The sequence below is a fragment of the Loxodonta africana genome, chromosome 16 (genome assembly GCF_030014295.1).
Source record: "Loxodonta africana isolate mLoxAfr1 chromosome 16, mLoxAfr1.hap2, whole genome shotgun sequence".
Classification (NCBI taxonomy): domain Eukaryota; kingdom Metazoa; phylum Chordata; class Mammalia; order Proboscidea; family Elephantidae; genus Loxodonta; species Loxodonta africana.
This window is the reverse complement of record NC_087357.1, coordinates 51,464,275-51,485,604: the sequence shown is the minus strand read 5'-3', so window position 1 is coordinate 51,485,604 and position 21,330 is coordinate 51,464,275. Positions and strand designations below refer to the sequence as shown.

Genomic DNA, 21,330 nt, shown 5'->3' with positions numbered 1-21,330 from the left:
ATAACTTGTGTAAGGTTATACAACCTATACAGGTGGTTTTATTGGTATTTGACCCAAGCTCTACCTCCATCACTTGTGCTTAAATTTTTTAGTGCCCAGTTAACTACAGCAGTTGTATTGAACTTTATGGATCTGAAATAAGCTAACTTTGTGGAGAGACTTGGAGATTAGTTAACACAAATTAATTAAAAGAGTACCTGTTCCCTGACAGGGAACACAACAGAGAACCCCTGAGGAAGCAGGAGAGCAGTGGGATGCAGACCCCAAATTCTCATAAGACCAGACTTAATGGTCTGACTGAGACTGGAAGGACCCCGGTGGTCATGGCCCCCAGACCTTCTGTTGGCCCAGGACAGGAATAATTCCTGAAGCCAACTCTTCAGACATGGATTGGACTGGACAATGGGTTGGAAAGGGATGCTGGTGAGGAGTGAGCTTCTTGGATCAGGTGGACACTTGAGACTATGTTGGCATCTCCCACCTGGAGGGGAGATGAGAGGGTGGAGGGGGTTAGAAGAAGCTGGAACAAAGGACATGAAAAGAGAGAGTGGAGGGAGGGAGCGGGGTGTCTCTTTAGGGGGAGAGTTATTGGGAGTGTGTAGCAAGGTATATATGGGTTTTTGTGTGAGAGACTGACTTGATTCGTAAACTTTCACTTAAAGCACAATAAAAATTATTTTAAAAAATTTTTAAGTTAAAAAAAAAAAAAAAGAGTACCTGTTTATTCTGAATGGAAAGAGAATGCTCTAAAAGTCACAAAAATTCACCTCCAAAAGCCTCTCAGTTTATCAGTTTGGTCTCACAAGAATAATACAAAATGCTGGTAAAACCAATGAAAATGAACAATATTCCATCCTTAGCTCCTATTTTGATGGTTCCAGTTTACAAAGAAATTTAAGTTCATTTAATTTCCCATGCCAGAATATATGTTAATATGGATACAAAGCCAAACTTTAATTAATATTTAGAATATCACTCTTCTGATTATCTCCTTATCACTAAGGAAGTAGTATTGTCAATGTCATCATTTTCTTCATTAAAAGTCTTAGCTAAAATCACGTATTATATATTTTAGTAATCTGAATGTCAGTTTTGGGGGCCAATAAGCTACATGCAGTCATTTCTTTAATTCAGTTATTAATCTTTCAGCAAACATATATATCAAATGTATATTTTAGATACAAGCAATTAAAATCATGCAAAGGCTAATTAAATCAATGTTGGAACGAAATTAGAAAACTATTAAAAAGAACTGCAAAAGATTAACTCTCCCTTGCCGCCTAGTTACTGAAAATAAACAGTGCATATAAATATAACTAAGTTTGATCTCTCCCTGCAGAGCAAAAGCTGAGAAATAAGCAACAGTGACTCTTCTCATTCTAATATATTTAATAATGTATTTTTCAAAGATCATGCATGCATATTCATGCTAATTTCTTCTAATGAACTCACTGTAACATATTCTTCCATACTCTTTCTTTTCATTCAAATTTTACTTTGTATTTTCTGATGAATATATGTTTATAAGCCCCTTAGTAAGGTCAGATTAAGTGCTTATCTCAGATGATCCTTTTGTTCTTACACACTGCTTTGTCTATGGAACCTCTCTACTTTGTCTATGGACCCTTTACAAAACCCATTGCCATTGAGTCAATTCCATCTCATAGCAACCTTATAACAGAGTTGAACTGCATCACAGGGTTTCCAAGAGCAGCCGATGGATTTGAATCACCAATCGTTTTGTTAGCAGCCATGGTGTTACCCAATTGGGGCCCATGCCCTGGAACAGTCGAGCCAATGAAAAGTACTCCAAGTCAAAAAGGGAGAAGAAGTTTATTAGGAGGTAACAGCAATGGGCCCCCCCCCAACAGCAATCGCAGACTGTCCTCTATGGAGTCCCCCAAAAGCAATTTTTACATCAGAGCTTATGTATCATTTTGGCAAGGATTACCTCATATTCTTAAGCACGTAGCCCACAGATGGTCATATACATCACAAAACAACTACAAGAAACTCTTCATTAAACTAAAAATATGTATGTCAGACGTCTGCACTGTAGTCCGTATGTTTGTAACAGGCTGAAAACAACTTACATAAGAATCTCTTGACTAGTGGAACTGGCCTTCCAAGTCCACCCTGACTGAGATAAGGAGCAAGAAAGAAAGTTGCAGATCAGAAGCACCAGGCAGCCTTCCTAGCTGCCATCTTGCAGGCTGAAGGCCATTTCTCAAGAGAGCAAAGAAAAAAGAGACGGAGGCCACAGGAGCCAAGAAGGCTTTGCACCCCTTTAGAAAGAGATCAGTGCAACTGGTACAATAAAAAATGCTTATAGATTACTGAGAGCATCATTATGGCATTAGTTATGTCAAGCTCTCAATCACCCATTTTGCATAGGAGAAAACATGTTGCAAGGTATTAGGGTCATAAAAAAAAAAAGTTGCTGTCGAGTGGATTTGGACTCATAGCAACCCTAAAGGACAGAGTAGAACTGCGATAGGATTTACAAGGACTGCCTGGTGGATTTGAACTGTCAACCTTTTGGTTAGCAGCCATAGCTCTTAACCACTATGCCACAAGAGCTTCCAGGGTCATAGCTGCAAGTCTAATTCAACATTTCCTGAACACCAGCTGTGTGAAAGTCACAGTGCTTCTAAAGAATTTATTTGCTAGTAAATCATATACAAAATTAGTCTTAAAATAAAAATGATATAAAACGATACGTATATGAGGTGCTGACTTCAGTCTTTTAGCACCAGCAAAGTAATGAATGTAAGTCCTGTATTGCAAGTATTTTGAGGATTCTCCGCCATAGGATCAACTGTACAGTATATAAATCATTTACTATCTTTTTGATACAATTCAAAAAATTATTAAGTCAGGAAGGGCATATATCAATAAGAAAAAACTCAGTCCTTGCTTTCCAAAATTTACAGTCTAATCTAGCGTATGCTTTCTAAGCTGACTGATCATCTACATTCCTAAGTATAGGAATTGCTGTACTTGTCCTGGCACACTCTTGTTGAGAAATATGGCAGTAATCACTGGAGATGTGGTTGGAGTTAAGACCACCCCAGTTAGAGGGACTGTTAAGAACAGAGACCAATAAGCAGTGACAGCAGTGGAGGCGAACGGGTAGGAGCCCCTGACTTTAAATGAGGGTAACAATATGTGATCAAAAAATTGCAGTACATTTTGGTAAATCCTACATTAAAGGCGAGTGCATGTTGGTGGAATCAGGAGAAGTTATCACTATGCATCTACACAAAATTTCCATTTTTTTTTAACTGGTCTAATCATTCTCTCAGGAGCCCTGGTTGTACAGTGGTTAAGAGCTACAGCTGCTAACCAAAAAAGGTTGTCAGTTCGAATCCACCAGCTATTCCTTGGAAACCGTATGGCACAGTTCTACTCCGTCTATAGGGTTGCTAAGAGTCAGAATCAACGGCAATGTTTTCTGGGTTTTTATCACTCTATAATTCAACTCAACTTTTTTAACCTCGTAACTATTGACATTTCCGTTGACCAGGTGTGAGGAGTCATTTCATCTACAGTTACTTGCAAGATGATCAATCAGGTTTTGCTACTAAGTTTCTGGAAATGCCTGGTGTTTTTGTTTGTCCATCTGTTTGCTTGTGTGCATGTGTGTATATGTGTTAAAACGCTTCTTTAGACTTCACTCTGATTTTGTGAGTTCCCTCATATCCTTCTACAGTAAACTTATTCTTTCAGTTAACCATAACTTGATGTTTCTATCCAAAGAAACTAACTAAAAATAAAAATCAACATTTTTACTGTGAGAATTAGGAAAATCGGATAGAATATTAGCTGAGAAAATAAAAAGGCACTGGAAGAATTACCAGTGAATCAAGGCATTATAGTGCTAATACATACAAGACCCAGTCTTCATCTTATATCTCATTAAAAAAAAAAAAAATTGCTGTCAAGTCAGTTTTGACTCAGGGTAACCCCATGTCACACAGAATAGACTGCTTTGTATGGTTTTCTTGGCTGAAATCTTTACAGAAGGTGCCCTGGTGGTGCAAACGGTTAAGCACTTGGCTACTAACTGAAGGACTGGCAATTTGAACCCTCAGCCCTGGTGGTGTAAGGGGTTAAGAGCTACAGCTGCTAACCAAAAAGTCAGTGTTTATATCCACCAGGCACTCCTTGAAAACCCTAAGGGGCAGTTCTACTATAGGGTCACTATGAGTCAGAATCGACTCGATGGCAATGGATTTGGTTTGGTTTGTGCCATTCTTTTGGGTGCAGTGGTTAAGAACTCAGCTGCTAACCAAAAGGTCAGCAGCTTCAATCTACCAGCTACTCCTTGGAAATTCTATGTGGCAGTTCTACTCCGACCTATAGGGTTGCTATGAGTCAGAATCAACTCAATGGCAAGAGTTTATTTATCTGGTTTAGCCATTCTGTGAGAGAAAGACTTGTCAATCTGCTTCTGTAAAGATTACAGCTAAGAAAATCCTATGGGGCAGTTCTGCTCTGTCACATGGGGTTGCTATGAGTCAAAATTGACTTGATGGTACCTGTAATAATAGCGCAACAATCTTTACAGAAGCAGATCACCAAGCCTTTCTTCTGTTGTGCCATTAGGTGGATTCGAACCGTGAAACTTTAAGTCAGTAGATGACTGCAGATCATTTGCACCACCCAGGGACCTTTATAGCCTTATAGGCAGTCACAAACGCTTTTAATTAAATTCAATGCAAAGTAAGTTGTGAAAAGTGTATTTATAAGGAGAAACATTTTTTAATGTGCTATAGGAGCCCTGGTGGCAGAGTGATTAAGAGCTATAGATGCTAACCAAAAGGTCAGCAGTTTGAATCCACCAGCCACTCCTTGGGAACACTATGTGGCAGTTCTACTTTGTCCTATAGGGTGGCTATGAGTTGGCATCAACTCCATGGCAATGGATTTTTTTTTTTTTTTACAGGTTTCCAAAAGAGGGTTACCTAATGCTACGGATTCAGTTGTGTCCCCCCAAAATCTGTGTTGAAGTCCTGACCCCTGTACCTGTAAATATGACCCTGTTTAGAAATAGAGGATCTTTTTTATTATGTTAATAAGCTCATACCAGTGTAGGGTGGACCCTAAACTTAATCATGTCTGAGTTATAAAAAGACCAGAATAGTCACAGAGGCACCAGCATGGGAAGAGGAATACAGATAATAGAGACAGCCCCACCTACAAGCCCACGATTGTCAAGGATTGCTAGCAGCTACTAGAAGCTGAAGGAGCCCTGGTGGTGCAAGTGGTTAAGCACTCGGCTGCTAACCAAAGGACTGGTGGTTTGAACCCACGTAGTGGCTGCACAGGAGAAAGACCTGGCGATCTGCTTGTGTAAAGGTTGCAGTTAAGACAACCCTGTGGAGCAGTTCTACTCTGCCATGCAGTGTTGCTATGAGTCGAAATCAACTCCACGGCACCTAACAACTAGAAGCTGAAATAGACAAGGACGGGCCTCTTCCTGAAGCCATGACCTGAATTCAAACTTGAGCTGTGAGAAAATAAATTTCTGTTCTTCAAATCCACCCACATGTGGTATTTTTTTGTTACAGCATCACTAGGTGACTAAGACACCTACCATCTGCCTACAATTATCAGGGAGAAAACAAAAACAAAACAATGAAGAACATGGACTAATCCATTTTACACAATAAACAAAAAAAGTTAATTTATTCTAAAAACTAAATCACTAACTTAAACAACAACAACAAAAAAAAAACACCTGTTTCACAACCTTATATTTAATTTTGGTCGATAATTCTTGCAAAAAGAATGAACAAACCTCTCTTGGAAGCAGTACAACCAGAATGCCTCCTAGAAGCAGGGATGGTAAGACTGCATCTTATATACTTTGGACATGTTGTCAGGAGGGACATCATGTTTGGTAAAGTACAGAGTCAGCAGAAAAGAGGAAGACCCTCAACGAGATGGACTGACGCAGTGGCTACAACAATGGGCTGAAGCATAGCAACGATTGTGAGGATGGTGCAGGACTGGGCAGTGTTTCGTTCTGTGGTACATAGGGTCACTATGAGTTGGAATCAACTTGATGGCACCTAACAAAAACAGCATTATAATGATCCTACACAATTAGACACATATAAAACATAGTAAATACTAAAAGTTATGGTGCAATATTAATTTTTAAATCACTGCTATCATTTCCCTCTGGGGAGAAAATAATTTTAAAAAATGAACAAACAAAAAGAACACTAAATAGCCTTTCTGTTTTTAAAATAAATTTATAATTTTTTTTAATGTAAGCATGTTTTTGCTTGAGTTTGTTTGTGTTTGTTGTTATCTACTCTGAAATCTTTTGTTACATATTCAGTAATTTACGTAGGATTAAGTATTATTAAATTAAAATGTCACAAAAGTTCAATGACACTGTAGTGATGTACAGCTTTGCTTACAGGTAACTTTGAAGAAGGTAGAAGGCAAAAATTACCTAGCATTCGGTTAACATACAACTCTAGACGGTTCTGAATTGGTGTAATTTTTCTTCTTAGATACCACTGAATTGATAAATTTTATCTGGGCTTGGTAGCAGAAAATTGATAAACAGCTCTGATTTTCCAAATGGCACTGAAATGATAAACAATTCCAGAATTAGATAATGCCTGATAGTGCTGGATCAATGACAGTTTTTACAGCTAAGTGATCATGAATTCCATCAACCTAGAAAGTTTTCTTTATTTTTTTTTAAATTTACAGTAAGATGCAATTCAATTGCACAAAACAAGTACCAGCTTATATCAGTCCAATTTATTGAATAAAATTAGAACAAAATAAGTGAATATTGTAAGTTAAATTTAACTCACTGTTGAACCTCAAAAAAGATGGCAAAAATCAATAAGTTAAAAAATTGAAAGATCAATAAGCTCCTAGAAACGTAACAGTCCAATGTGTCATTCTCCTGCAGTAAAACAGCATTTTAAAAGATGAAAAAAATTGAATCATAATAATCTTAAGATATGGCACAACTGAAATTTTGCTTGTAGGCCAAAACACAGTGCCTGTCCTATTATTGTGCATTGAACTGCTAATAATAATAATAATAATAATAATAATAATAATAATAATAATAATAATAATAATAATAAATGAACCATTAGGGCATTCTTTAATTTAATTCCAAAATTACAATTTAAAGGCTCAGTACGCTGTACCAACTAGATTGCCATTTTAAGAATTAGCTAGATCATTCCCTATCTTAGTTCATACAAGGAAAGAAAAGAAAAGATGTATTTCCTGGTAACCGTTTGGAAGACCCCATATGTAATTGCTTTTTATTCTCAATACTGTATTAGCAAATAAGTATGTTAGAAGATAATATAGAGTATGTTAGACAAGTAAGGGTTATGACACCAGGTTAGCCCACAAAAGTGTCTGGTTTCACACGTATAATGTTCTAAAGAAGAAAAATAAATACATAAACCAAGTCTGAAAGAAAGACAGAGATGGTATCTCACATAAAACCTGAGTTTCTCACTGTTCTGATTTTTAATCAGAAGATCAGCGGCACTGGCTAGTTGCCATCTGCTGGAGCTGAGCAGGCAGTGGCTCACTGGATTGATGAGTCCTTACTCACCTGACAGATTTCATGCGCTATCTGCTGCAATTGTTTTGAGTTTTTGACCTCTGGTCTAGATCATCTCAAAAGTGATTTTGAGGTCTAACATTCTTCTCTCTAATGTTTTCCTAATACCTTAAAAATAAATCAGAAGGGGGCATACATAGACCAAAAAAAAAAAAAGAGAGACTAAAATTAGGAGATAGTGGCTAGACTATTTTTCGTCCATTCTGTCTCCATTCTGCCTCTTCGGGTTACCTTGTAGTGCCCTGCTCCTCATTGCCTACTTTCGGTTGTTGTTGTTAGCTGCCATTGAGTCAGCCTCAATTCATAGCAACCCCAGGCACAATGAAATTGGGTAGTTGTGATCCACAGGGCTTTTTTGCCTGATTTTCAGAAGTAGATCACCACGCCTTCCTTTCTAGTCTGTCTTAATCTGGAATCTCTGCTGAAATTTGATCAGCATAACAGTACCATGACCTAAACTACTCTCTTAGGTTTCTGATCAAATCTGGTGTCGGCTAATAAACATCCAACTCCAATAATTCCAGATAGTGGTAAGGGATGTGTCAAAAATAAAAGCACTTTAGCAGGGTTAAAATGACTGGAGTAGGGAAAGTGACTGTGAACACGTCTCTGAGCTGGTGGTAACTGCAAGGTAAATTAACTCTTAATGAGAATTTTTTTTTTTAATCAAGCTGTTTTGTGAATGTAATCTTTAAAATATTGTTTCCAAACGCATCTAATACATTCTTCACCCATGTTAAAAGTACACTAATTTGCGTTTTTTTCTAAGGAGGCAGAGGCAGCAGTAAGGGCAGTTTTTAAGGGCTTAGGTTCTGTAGTCAGATTACTTGGGTTCAAATCTTAGCTCCACCATGGACTAGAGGAGGGAACTTAGGCAAGTTATTTAACCTTTCTGCTTCTCATTTTACTTCTTTGTAAAAATGAGAATAGTAATAGTTACAATAATGGTTCCAACCTCATGAGATTGGCATGTTCAATACCACTTAAAACAGGATCTACCACATTAAAAAAAAAAAAAAAGAAAAAAAACTCATTGGTTCTGACTCATGGCGATCACATATGTTATAACAGAGTAAAACTGTTCCATAAGATTTTCTTCGCTGTAATCTTTATAAAAGCATATCACCAGGTCTTTCTTTCAAAGCCTCCTGGGTGTTTTCAAACCTCCAACCTTTATGATAGCAACTGATCACAAACCACTTGCCTCCCCCAGGGACCTATCTGCCACATGTTGTTGTTGTTGTTGTTAGGTGCCGTCGAGTCGGTTCTGACTCATAGTGACCCTATGCACAACAGAACGAAACACTGCCCAGTCCTGCACAATCCTTACAATCGTTGTTATGCTTGACCTTATTGTTGCAGCCACTGTGTCAATCCACCTCATTGAGGGTCTTCCTCTTTTCCGCTGACCCTGTACTCTGCAAAGCATGATGTCCTTCTCCAGGCACTGATCCCTCCTGACAACATGTCCAAAGTGTGTAAGACGCAGTCTCGCAATCCTGGCTTCTAAGGAGCATTCTGGTTGTACTTCTTCTAAGACAGATTTGTTCATTCTTATGGCAGTCCATGGTATATTCAATATTCTTCGCCAACACCACAATTCAAAGGCGTCAACTCTTCTTCAGTCTTTCTTATTCATTGTCCAGCTTTCACATGCATATGATGTGATTGCAAATACCATGGCTTGGGTCAGGCACACCTTAATCTTCAGGGTGACATCTTTGCTCTTCAACACTTTGAAGAGATCCTTTGCAGCAGATTTGCCCAATGCAATGCGTCTTTTGACTTCTTGACTGTTGCTTCCATGGCTGTTGATTGTGGATCCAAGTAAAATGAAATCCTTGACAACTTCAATCTTTTCTCCGTTTATCGTGATGGTGCTCATTGTTCCAGTTGTGAGGATTTTTGTTTTGTTTATGTTGAGGTGCAATCCATACTGAAGGCTGTGGTCTTTGATCTTCATCAGTAAGTGCTTCAAGTCCTCTTCACTTTCAGCAAGCAAGGTTGTGTCATCTGCATAACGCAGGTTGTTAATGAGTCTTCCTCCAATCCTGATGCCCCTTTCTTCTTCATGTAGTCCAGCTTCTTGGATTATTTGTTCAGCATACAGATTAAATAGGTATGGTGAAAGAATACAACCCCGACGCACACCTTTCCTGACTTTAAACCAATCAGTATCCCCTTGTTCTGTCTGAACAACTGCCTCTTGATCTATGTAAAGGTTCCTCATGAGCACAAGTAAGTGTTCTGGAATTCCCATTCTTCGCAGTGTTATCCGTAGTTTGTTATGATCCACATAGTCAAATGCCTTTGCATAATCAGTAAAACACAGGTAAACATCCTTCTGGTATTTTCTGCTTTCAGCCAGGATCCATATGACATCAGCAATGATGTCCCTGGTTCCACGTCCTCTTCTGCAACCGGCCTGAATTCCTGGCAGTTCCCTGTCGATATACTGCTGCAGCCGTTTTTGAATGATCTTCAGCAGAATTTTGCTTGCGTGTGATATTAATGATATTGTTCTATAATTTCCACATTCGGTTGGATCACTTTCTTGGGAATAGGCATAAATATGGATCTCTTCCAATCAGTTGTCCAGGAAGCTGTCTTCCATATTTCTTGGCATAGACGAGTGAGCACCTCTAGCACTGCATCTGTTTGTTGAAACATCTCAATTGATATTCCATCAATTCTTGGAGCCTTGTTTTTCGCCAATGCCTTCAGACAGCTTGGACTTCTTCCTTCAGTACCATGGGTTCCTGATCATGTGCCACCTCTTGAAATGGTTGAATATCGACTAATTCTTTTTGGTATAATGACTCTGTGTATTTCTTCCATCTTCTTTTGATGCTTCCTGCGTCGTTTAATATTTTCCTCATGGAATCCTTCACTATTGCAGCTGGAGGCTTGAATTTTTTCTTCAGTTCTTTCAGCTTGAGAAATGCGGAGCGTGTTCTTCCCTTTTGGTTTTCCATCTCCAGCTCTTTGCACATGTTGTTATAATACTTTATTTTGTCTTCTCAAGAGGCCCTTTGAAATCTTCTGTTCAGTTCTTTTACTTCATCAATTCTTCCTTTTGCTTTAGCTGCTCGACTCTCAAGAGCAAGTTTCAGAGTCTCCTCTGACATCTACCTTGGTCTTTTCTTTCTTTCCTGTCTTTTCAATGACCTCTTGCTTTCTTCATGGATGATGTCCTTGATGTCATTCCACAACTCTCCTGGTCTTCGGTCACTAGTGTTCAATGCATCAAATCTATTCTTGAGATGGTCTCTAAATTCAGGTGGAATATACTCAAGGTCAGATATACTTGTGTATATCTACCACATACTGCTCAGTAAATGCTAGCTATTTATAGTGAATTTTAACTAGACATAGAAAGAACTCAGACAAAGATGACTGTGTTTAAATTCTCCAAGTTTTCAAGAGAAATAAAGAGCCATTAAAATAAGATATTCATGTCAATTGTTTTGAATTGGGACAAAGTCGTTATTAAAATAAAAATTATTTTAAAATTGTTTATGCAGGTATAAGAAAGATTTTTTTTCATACTATTCCCCATACTCTTGTACTGATTGCTTTATTTCTATTTCTAATAAAATTGTGATTATGCAAAAACCAACTTTATTAAATTCAGTTAGCATTAGTGAAAATTATACAATTTTTTGATATAATAATAGACTAAGAAGAGACTAAAGTGAATGTATATAAAATGTTATTCATAAAATTTCTCTTCCATTTCTTTTTCTTACATGTGAGTTAGAAATTACACACTTGAGCAGCACTGATTTATGGTCCAATTCTAAATATAAAAATATATTTTGAATTATTAATTTTTATATATATATATTTTTTTTATATTCTAATACAACTTAATTATACTACGGAGTTGTTAGGCAAATATTTCAAAAATCAAGAGGAAAAATTAAAACAAACGATTTTCACTTTGCAATCAGATTAGAAAATGAGTTAGAAAGAGAAAGAACGATCAAAAAAATTTTAGAGAGGTAAGGTTAAATAAATGTGCATATTATTATATAAAGTTAAAGATGCCCATACCCGGTAGGTTTTAACTAGGTATTTAAGTTCTGTGATTATTCTTCTATAATAATGCTTGACCTCCTAATATAACTTATGGCATAGAAATACTATCATCATTCACTTCATAGCTTCTTTAAATCACTAACCTAAATATGGTTAAATTCTGTAGTAGTCTCTAACATAGCAAATATCAGCTCAGTACAATCGATGTGGAAACATGATATCTTTTAATAATGGTATTTGTGATGGGAGTATATTATAAGCAGAACAACCTCAGAGAAGTTTAGTTCAGTTGTTCAAGTTGAATAAATTACTTTATAGAAAATTTATGGTTATTTATTGAATATCAATACTGGAAATAGATTTAATTTGTGTCTACAGATGTTAATTTTAGAAAGTGTTTAATAACTGTGCTAACTTGATATTATAAATAATAATTTTAATACAATATCTCTAGTGTTTGCAAAATACATGCATACATTATTTTTATATGGCATGTAAGTATTGCTTTAAATTACAACATTGACTCATGCTGTTTTCCCAATACCTAAGGAAACAGTGGCTTTTTAAAAGATTTGTTTAAACATGAAGTAATCCTAATAGCACAATAAGTTTACAGCTGGGCTTAATCTTCTGCCATCACTTCCTGAAGTGCCAGAAGAAAAGTGGATAAGCTTCAGAACATAAAACTTACTACTTTACAGCTGAAAATCAAGCTTTACCTTTTCTAGTATTGCAAATAGGGACCCTAACTGATGTGGACATTAATTACAACATATGTTGAACCCGGCAGGCGCTCCTTGGAAACTCTACGGGCAGTTCTACTCCGTCCTATAGGGTCGCTGTGAGTCGGAGTCGACTTGACGGCACTGGTTTTAGGATGTGTAATCATACAATCAGAACTATAATCAAAATCAGTTAAAGATATATAATAAATTTATCATACTGAGAATTGACAATATTGTACTCCATATGTACCCCATGTCATTAGCTTTAGTATTTTTCTTGAATATATTTATCTACCCCTCTCCATTTTCTTCACTTTTTATAAAAACACTGTGGGTTATCCATAACCCCTCTTCCCCCAAATCCTCAATAACTGATCTGTCCCACTGCACCAGAAGAGGTTTAATACAGGAACAATTTGGAGTTTGAACATTAAACCCATTCAGTGAAATTATATATAAATATTAATATATAGGTGATACTTTAAAAATATTCAGTGCTCATTTAATCAAACATATAAATGCAGATAAACAAACATGTGGCTTACAAAATCAAGCCATGAACTTTCCAGTAGACCGTGTCCAACCAAGCTTTCTATAAAAATTAAAAAAAAAAAAATTGCCGTCAAGTTGACTCCCACTCATAACGACCCTATAGGACAGAGTAGAACTGATCCATAGAGTTTCCAGGGAGTGGCTGGTGGATCCCAACGGCTGACCTTTTGGTTAGCAGTCAAGCTCTTTAACCACTATGTCACCAGGGCCCCATTTATCATTCCTATATTGTGTCATTTAAAAGAGAAGAGCAGTCTGATAACTCCTCAAGAGTTACTTTGAGTTCTTCTACAAGGCCCTTCTTTATTCTTCAGGACTATGCAGGCCTGATAAAAAGTGTACTTTCACACTGGGCAGAGAATAGGGCACAGAATGACTATGTAAAAGTTCAGGCTGTCTACAAGAATGGCATCAGATATAACTGGCATAGATATTGTGGATTTGGGAGGCTGGAGGTGCTTGGGCACATACAAGCATATTCATAAGACTACTCGCGTTATCTATCAAGGTTCAGAAGGGAGTAAAATAAAATCAAATGGCCCCGTATTCCATGTTAAGTTGTTTGATATAAATTCTTCATGTTTTTAAGATTACATGTTTTATGTCTAACCCCACACTGCAGTGAGTAGAGTGACAGGCATATGGCAGTCCCTCAAAAGGTATGTTCAATGATAGGATAAATGATTAAATGCTTGAATATACAAATGAAGGACAGATGGTTTCATACCTGATTTAATGGAATAACATTTGTATTTTGTAAAATCACTGTGTTATCAGAACACAGGACACATTAGAGCAAGATGACAGGAGACTTGAATGTATGGGAAGTTGTGGCTTTGAGAGAATATGATGCTTCCCAGGAATATTTAGTAAACATTTAATTACTTGTTTATGAGGCAGATACATAGGATTTGGTGACTAACTGGATATGGGGCATGGGATTGGAAGGTAAGGGAGAAGGTCCTGGTCAAGTTGTTGTCCTTTGCAAACTTTACTAAAGTTTGAAACCCTCATTCAACATAATAAAGAAGAATGATATCATTAATTAGTCTATTTTCTGAGAGCTCACCATTCTTAGAGTTCTGTAAAAGGATAGCAGATTTGAACTTTATGTATTTCTGAATGAAATACAGAGACTGAATGGAAGACAGAAGCAAAGAAGTTATTGGAAAGGTGATATAATATTTTAGAATTCCCTTTTTGAAATATTAAATTTAGGGCACTTAGCTCTGTTGATTCCAGAGATTAAAATGGGCTGCTACTAGCATAGTTTATAAAGAAAATGTTCTATAATCTACTTTGGTGAGTAGGGTCTGGGGCCTTAAAAGTTTGTGAAAGGCCATCTAAAATACTCCACTGGTCTCACCCTGTCTGGAACAAGGGAGAATGGAGAAAACCAAAGACACAAGGGAAAGATTAGCCAAAAAGCCTAATGGACCACAACTATTACAGCCTCCACCAGACTGAGCCCAGCACAACTAGATAGTATCTGGCTACCACCACCTACTGTTCTGACAGGGATCGCAATAGATGGTCCAAGACAGAGCTAGAGAAAAATGTAGAACAAAATTCTAACTCAAAAAAAAAAAACAAAGACAAGACTTACTGGTCTGACAGAGACTGGAGAAACCCCAATCTCTATGGCCCTTAGAGATTCTTTTAGCTCAGTAATGAAGTCGATCCTGAGGTTTACACTTCAGCCAAAGATTAGACAGGCCCATAAGACAAAACAAGACTAAATGAGCGCACCAGCCCACCGGCAAGGACTAGGAGGCAGGAGGGGACGGGAAAGCTGGTAATGGGGAACCTAAGGCCAAGAAGTAGAGAGTGTTGACATGTGGTGGGGTTGGCAACCGATGTTATAGAACAATATGTATATTAATTGTTTAATGAGAAGCTAGCTTGCTCTGTAAACCTTCATCTAAAGTACCATAGGAAAAAACAGGCTGCTTCTAAGATGAAAATGAGCTTCAATTTTGGATCAACTCTGATTTGCGGTAGCTATCTGAGGTACAATTTGGAGTCTTAGCTCAGTAGGGTAGAGATGCCCTGCCATTAGCCCTACTTCCCTGCTAGTGCCCTTCCCTCTTGACATAGTACATTATCCTCTTGATTCTAGCTCTTCCAATATAAAGATGATGGGAAAGAAGCAAATAAGAGGACAACTAAAGAAGTAATAGGATAGGTATAATATTTGACCCTGATCTTGACCTTGACTAAGGCAAGCAGCAAAAATAGCTCATTTTCTTAAGTTCTTACTAAGACAAAGCAGGTTATTCATTCATTTATTTACTCAACACAGACATACTCTGTATCCACATTGCACTAGACATTGTGTAGGCTGCTGTTATTTAATTCTAATTTGGGAGGGAGGCATTATACACAAGATAAAACACCAAAATGAGGCTATCCCTGATAAATAGTTTGTAGATCAATGGCAATATATTTGATTATAATTGAAATGCAGCAAAAGAGTTCACTTAGGTAATAGTGTTACACACACCGGTTGTCTCAAAATTCCAAGCAGCAATAAGACTGGTAGGATGAGGAATCCACTCAGTGTCATTAATCACTCCCTGGTTGCTCCTTCCATCTAGTCTGACTGAGTCATACACAAAAGATAAAAAGTGTTGGCAAAGTGAAAGCTGTTATTATTACTCATAAAAAGCAAACAGAAAGTAACAGAAATGGATTTACAGTGAGTCAGTCTCCCCACCTGTCTTATACTGGGTTCTCTAGAGAAGCAAAATGGGTAAATCATATAAATATACAATACAGAGAAATAGAAACTTATATCAAGGAAATGGCTCACACAGCGGTACAGGTTGGAATGTCCCAAGTCCGTGGATCAAGATAGAGGCTTCTCCTGATTTGCACAGCCTGAGATCAGCAGGCTGGAGAGCAGGGCTCTTGCTCACAGGCTGTGAAGATTGAGGAATCCCAAGATCAGCAGGCAAGACTGCAGGTAAGCTGCTAGCTGAAGTCCCAAGAACCAGAGATCAGACAAACAGGAACCAGCTGCATGATCCAGAACAAGCAAAAGCCCCTGAGCCTTCCTAGAACATTTGCTTATATTCAGATTCAGGTCTCATGCCCAAGAAAACTCCCTTTCAACTGACTGGCTACTCACAGCAGATTCCATCGTGGGGGTAATTACATATCAAATCTCAACAAGGAAGTGATCACAACATTATATGACTGCCAAAACACTAAGAATCATGGCCCACACAAGTTGACACACAGTCTTAACCATCACATCACCCTACATCTGTCCCACTTTGTACCGTAGGCGAGGGACCAGCTTACATCTCAAAGGTGACCCACTAATCCTTGCCAAAAACTGATGTCCATTCTTATATCACTGGGCGGGTGTAATAAGGCTGTCTCCTCCACTATTTCTTCCATTCTTCAGTGTTACTGGCTCACTGTTACAGCCCTCTATCTGTGTACAGCCATTTACCTGGTCTGGGAGGTTTTTAGTGCAAGCCCCCATGCCTCCCCTCCAGGCTGTTGACATTAGAAGGCCCTTAACCTCTGTGGGATCAGCTGTTTATTTGGAAAACTAGTCAATTTCAAGGCAGGGCTTTCTTAGCAGGATTGTAGCCTGATCAATCATCTTAGGCAAATTGCAGCCCAACCAATCACTCAGCAGTTTGCGGTTCAACCAATCCTCTTCGGCAGATTGCACCCCAACCAATTACTTGGCAGATTTCAGCCTGACCAGTCCTCTTAGGTGGGTTGCAAACCCAGGGCCAGAAAGGCCACATAAGGGAGCCCATTTTTCCTCTGGAATATATTATAATACTAATGAAATTTGAATCAACTTTTTGAAAAATGAATAACCACCTATTCCCACATTTTATCTGGCTTGTAAGTTAATTTTATAACATCAGATTCTTTGTAGAAATCAATCCTGAAGTAGCGATAAGTGCTGCATTTATCATTAAATGTGTGATGATCTGGCAAGGGTCTAACATTCAGTGATGAAATGTATTTTTATGGTATATTTAATGTGGTTTAAATGACAAGAAACAGCATTTACAAGTCATATGACAGTTGTTTCTTCAGCTATATTTCTTTTTCAACTAATGTTAGATAGTCTCTAGTGCATGATAAAATGTGCTTTCCCTTTGTGGAAATAAGCACCTCATTTAGTTGCTTCTTACTTTTATCTTAAAAAATATTATAACACATTTTTAAGCTAGGACGTTATCATTGCTAGTTTTATAGTTAATTTTTTTTTTAATTCTTGAAATACGTTTGCACCTACTGCTCACTTATCATCTGTCTCATTATCTGACATTTCACATTATAAAAGAATTTAATCTCTGATATTTTTTGCATTAACAATATACATCTGACAGTAGCAAATGCTGAGGTGCGAGGTGAGAGTAACACTGGCTGTTATGGTTAAAGTTATGTGATGTGTCAACTTGCCTGGGCCATGATTCTCAGTAGTTTGTCAGTTATGTAATGATGAAGTCATCCTCCATTTTGTGATCTGATATCATGATCCTCATTTTTCCCATAATGCTGATTTTTGTATAATGACCTGATCTTCGGAAGGTAGCCATCTCAATAAGAGAGGAGTGAGCGTACAAAGAAATCCCCAATTAAGCATATTATAAGGAAATTGCTGGAAACCAAGGGATAAGAGAACATGTTAATAATTCCAGAGAAAAGGATACATTTTCTTCAAAGAAACAGGAATTAAACTGACAATGGATTGTTAACAGAAATTATTTTCATTCTGATGCACTATATCCTGCAGGGAACTCTGCTGGGAAGTCTGAATCCGCGTTAGGAACCTGCCCTCGTCTTCTCTGCCCTAGAGTCTCCCTATCTCCCTCGTTCTTCTATCATTCCTCTCACTTTTGAAAGTATCCTAAGGTGGCCATGCTTCAGGATTATTCTTAAAGACCCACAGTAGTATTCAGTATTCTACTTTTGCTTCCTATTCTCCTTTATTCTGGGCAAAAACTCACCAAATCTGTTGCTATTGAGTCAATTCCAACTTATATCAACCCTGTAGGACACAGTAGTATTGCCCTATGGAGCATCCAATACTGTCGTCTTTACAGAAGCAGACTATCACATCTTTTCCCCCAGAGAGGCTGGTAGGTTTGAACTGCCAACCTTTTAGTTACCAGCCAGCTCTTAAGCACTGCACCACCAGGGCCTCTTATGCTCAATAGATGGGGAAAAAAAAAAAAATGCTTTTTATCTCCTGATTTTTTTTTCCAATGCTATCTTCTTTAGAGCAAAATCAAACACTTGTAACCAAAAAAAAAAATTAACTTTCCTTTTTTTTTTTTTTTTTTAGACTATTTTCAGTGACAACAACTATAGAATATCCATATAGGAAGGGGTAGATGTGGCTAGCTTGGTATAACATTCCTAGAGTGTATAGTCAGTATGGTAGTTCTTATTTTGGAGCTGTACTTATTTAGTGGGCTGGTTTTTGTTTTTAATCTAGGTAGTTGGGATAGGGGAGGGGGCGCTCATAGAGAGCCCCTTCAAGTTACCCCTGAACATTCCTACTGCTGTCATTGATTGCCTTCTAAACATTAATTTTGAAATTCAATAGCTGTGTATTGACTTATTAATGTTTCATGCAATTCTGAAATAACAATCCTATGTTGTTGTTGTTGTATAATGTTGAGTCCATTCAGACTCGTAGTGACCCTATAGGACAGGGTAGAACTACCCCATAGTGCTTCGTAGGCTGTAATCTTTATAGGAGAAGATCACCAGGTCTTTTGTCCTACAGAGTGGCTGATGGGTTCAAACTGCTGACCTTTCAGTTAGTAGCCAAGGGCTTAACCACTGAGCCACCAGGGCTCCTTAACAAATCCTATACTGAGGGCAATTTGCCTTGAATGTCCTAGCTGTCTGGTCTGGAAAAGGGTTTGGATATGTAAATTACAGAGACAGATAGAAAGAGGGAGATAGAGACAGAAATCTAAAAAGATTCACACACACAAACAGTAGCAAAGATAATAAAAAGACAATGGAACAGGGCCACAGATGCTCCAAATGTTATGGTTATTAGGCAATGATTTATAAACTGGATCATCCTATCACAAACCTACTGTTAGAAATGTAACCAAAATCCACCTAGAATTCACACTTCAATCTGAATTCACAAAGGTACAAGTTATACAAGCCTGTATGGATTTCTAGGACAGGTTACCTGTAGGCAATGCCTGGATAAATGGCCCAGTGTCAACACACAGTCTTTTTATTTTGTATTGAAACAAACTATCAAACAATGACAAGAAAGTACGGATGGCTATTTACAAGAAATTTATTGCTAAGTCCTAGATAAGTGTGATTTTTTTTTTGTTTTTACTAATTGAACCTGTATCAAAAGGACAATGATTCCCTTTTTCTTTTATTGTACTATTGCTACTCTTAACTTCTCCTTTAAATGCTGTTCTCAACTTATCTAGTTGCTGTAGCAAGACTAATTATTATTTTGTAATAATATTTTATTATGTTTTTTAGGCGTAGTGGTTAAGTGCTACGGCTGCTAACCAAAGGGTCTGCAGTCCGAATCCGCCGGGCGCTCCTTGGAAACTCTATGGGGCAGTTCTACTCTGTCCTGTAGGGTCACTATGAGTCGGAATTGACTCGACGGCACTGGGACTGGGTTTTGGTTTAGGTAACAGTGTACACAAGAAATTAGGTTCTCTTTTAACAATTTTTATACTAATTGTTCTGTGTCATTGGTTACAATTTTTACAATGTGTCAGCATTCTTGTTATTTCTATTCTGTTTGTTCTGTTTCCATTGATCTAGCTTCTCTTCCCTTCCTTGCCTTCTCATCTTTTCATTTGAGTAAATGTTGACCATTAGGTCTCATATAGTTAATTGTTCAAGGGAACAGATTACCCACAGGTGATATTGTTTATTTTATAAGCCAATCTATTATTTGGCTGAAAGGTGACCTGCAGAAATAGCTAATTCCAGGTTCAAAGGGTACCTTAGGGTGTTTGTCTCAGGGGTTCCTCTGGTCTCTAGTGGCCCAGTAAGTCTGGCCTTTTTTAGGAATTTGAGTTTTGTTCTACATTTTTCTCCTATTCTATCTGGGACCTTGTACTGTGTCTAGTCAGAATGGTCGGTACTGGTAGCTGGGCACCATCTAGTTCTTCTTAGATTAGAAGAGGCTGTGGTTCCTGTGAGCTATTAGTCTGTCTCATGGACTAGTTTTTTCTTTGAGCCTTTGATTTCATTCATTCTCTTTTGCTCTATATGACTAGAGACCAATAGTTTTATCTTAGATGGCTGCTCACAAGCTTTTAAGACCTCAGGTGCTACTCACCAAACTAAGATGTAGAACATTGTCTTTGTGAATTATATCATGCCAATTGACTAAGTTGTCCCTCAAGACTATGGTCCCAAACTTTTTAACCCAGTAAATCAATACGACAAATTGTTTGGCTAAGTCTAGAAGCCTCCATACCTATGCCCCCTGTGTGTTTTTTTGTTTGTTTGTTTTTGTTTTTTTTAAATATATTTGTAGATATATATGCAGCACACAGATGTGTATATACATATGCCTACAGATACACCTATATATGCAAGTGCATTCACGTGTATATGTCTTCCTGTACACATATATGCATCCATATCCAAATTATTTACATAACCAAACACATATTTTTTGGTTGTTGTCATGGATTGTATTGCATCCCTCAAAAATATGTCTCAACTTGGCTAGGCCATGATTCTCATAACGATGGGATTATCCACCATTTTGCCATCTGATGTGATTTGCCGATATGTTGTAAATCCTACCTCTACGATGTTAATAAGGCAGGATTAGAGGCAGTTATGTTAATGAGGCAGGACTCAATCTACAAGATTGGGTTGTGTCTTGGGTCAGTCTCTATTGAGATATAGAAGACAAAAGGGAGTAGAGAGACATGGGGACCTCATACTATCAAGAAACAAGAGCCAGGAAAATAGCAAGCCCTTTGGACCTGGGATCCTTGCTCTGAGAAACCCCTCAAGAGGAAGATTGATGACAAGTCCCTTCCCCCAGACCTGACAGAGAGAGAAAGCCTTCCCCTGGAGCTGACACCTGAATTTGGACTTCTGGCCTCCTAGACTGTGAGAGAATAAATTTCTTGTTGTTAAAGCTATCCACTTATGTATTTCTATTATAGCAGCACTACATAACTAAGACAGTTGTTTTACTGTTGTTGCAAAATTATATGTTATTTACCAAAACTGTCCTTTTTTTCTCATGTACTTGTTAGTTGTGCTGACATCATTCATATTTGGGATTGCCTTTCCCATCACCAAAAGTAACAAGTGTCTATTATCTAGAAAGTGATTTCTCCTCCCTCTCCCTCCCACCCACGGTAACCATTAAAGAACTTTGCT

General features: G+C 37.8%; 1 protein-coding gene across 17 annotated transcripts in view; it reads left to right on the top strand.

Moving 5' to 3' along the window:
• The window catches only part of PCDH15 (protocadherin related 15), an 853,216-nt gene that overhangs the window by 740,449 nt on the left and 91,437 nt on the right, over nucleotides 1-21,330 (top strand). The gene's annotated exons all lie outside the window — the stretch shown is intronic.